Here is a 1,671-nt window from a genome sequence, read left to right on the forward strand (position 1 = left end):
TACTTGCTTAAGTTATGGAGTAGGACTGAACCTGAGATCATGTAGTTGGGTAGCATATTTTGTAACAACATAGCTATGCTACACACACACACACACACACACACACACACCTACACACACTCATATTAGCAATGGAAGGAGTATTAATACTGAATAGCAATCTTTATGTTCTACTCAATATGGATATCCTGTTAAAATGCCAAATACTCCAGTATCTGTCCTGATAGAACCTCTCATGCAGATGCAAATCATCTGGTATGGGTGTGGGAACATCCAGATCATGTGATTTCAGCATACTGCACTTCCTCAGTGACAGGTACATGCTCACTGCTTACCAGAAACAACTCACTGTCATGGTAAACAGAATAACAATAGCTGAAAAGCCATTGATGCTGTAAACAGCCAAGAAGCTTACTAAAAAAATATTAGTGACAGAAGCAGTATTAATATCAAATAGCAATCTTCATATCCTACTCAGTGTAGATGTATTGTTAGAGTAGAATATAAAGATTGCCATTCAGTATTAATGCTGCTTCTGTTGCTAATATTTATTTTATATAAGCCTTCTGGCTATTTGTGACATCAGTAGTTGAAAAGCTACTGTTATTCTATATATTGTTGACAGTATTTGGCTAGTATGTGGCGAGCAGGCACTTGTCACTGAGGAAGTGCAGTATAATGAGGAGCTCATATCAGACAAATTCTTGTCTGCTAACAATATATGTGTGATCTTAGCATCATGTGTCTGTATGAGAGGTTCTCTCAGGATGAATGCCACAATATTCAGCATTCTAACAATATATGTACATTGAGTAGGATATAAAGATTGTTATATATATTCTTTTATTTGTTTCAGTCATTTGATTGTGGTCATGCTGGAGCACCATCTTGAGTCAAACAAATCGACCCCAGAACTTATTCTTTGTAAGCCTAGTACTTTTTCTATCGGTCTCTTTTGTGAACCACTAAGTTGCAGCAGGGATGTAAACACATCAACATCAGTTGTCAAGCGATGGTGGGGAGGCAAACACAGACACACAAATACACACATATATATATAAATACATATACACACACACACACACACACACACACACACATATATATATATATATATAAATATATAAGATGGGCTTTTTAAAGTTTCTGTCTACCAAATCCACTCACAAGGCTTTGATTGGCCTGAGGCTATAGTAGAAGACACTTCCCCAAGGTGTCATACAGTAAAACTGAACCCAGAACCATGTGGTTGGGAAGCAAGCTTCTTACACACACACACACATTATATATAATATATATCATCATCATTATCATTTAACATCTGTTGTCCATGCTGGCATGGGTTGGACGGTGGGTTAGTAAACTGGAAGGTTGCACCAGACTCCAGTCTGATTTGGCATGGTTTTCTATGGCTGGATGCCCTTCCTAATGCCAACCACTCCGAGAGTGTAATGGGTACTTTTACGTGCTATTTGCATGACATCGGTATCTGCTATGACTGTGATTTTGCTCGGCTTGATGGGTCTTCTTCTCAAGTACAACATAATGCCAAAGGTCTCAGTCATTGCCTCTGTGAGGCCCAACACTTGAATGGAACTCAACTACTTGGCCTCTGTGAGGCCCAACATTCAAAATGAAATCAGCCATTTTGCCTCCATGAGGCCCAATGCT

At 38.8% G+C, this 1,671-nt stretch overlaps 1 protein-coding gene and 1 long non-coding RNA gene across 3 annotated transcripts in view; one reads left to right on the forward strand and one right to left on the reverse strand.

Moving 5' to 3' along the window:
- Positions 1 to 1,671, reverse strand: part of LOC106872261 (cyclic nucleotide-gated cation channel beta-3) — a 527,825-nt gene that overhangs the window by 79,568 nt on the left and 446,586 nt on the right. The window lies entirely within an intron of this gene.
- Positions 1 to 1,671, forward strand: part of LOC128248105 (uncharacterized) — a 48,932-nt gene that overhangs the window by 46,390 nt on the left and 871 nt on the right. Inside the window, exon 3 of the long non-coding RNA XR_008264372.1 lies at positions 857 to 924. This is a non-coding gene — a long non-coding RNA (uncharacterized LOC128248105). The remainder of the gene's footprint in view (positions 1 to 856; positions 925 to 1,671) is intronic.

The sequence above is a fragment of the Octopus bimaculoides genome, chromosome 1, assembly GCF_001194135.2.
Source record: "Octopus bimaculoides isolate UCB-OBI-ISO-001 chromosome 1, ASM119413v2, whole genome shotgun sequence".
Lineage (NCBI taxonomy): Eukaryota > Metazoa > Mollusca > Cephalopoda > Octopoda > Octopodidae > Octopus > Octopus bimaculoides.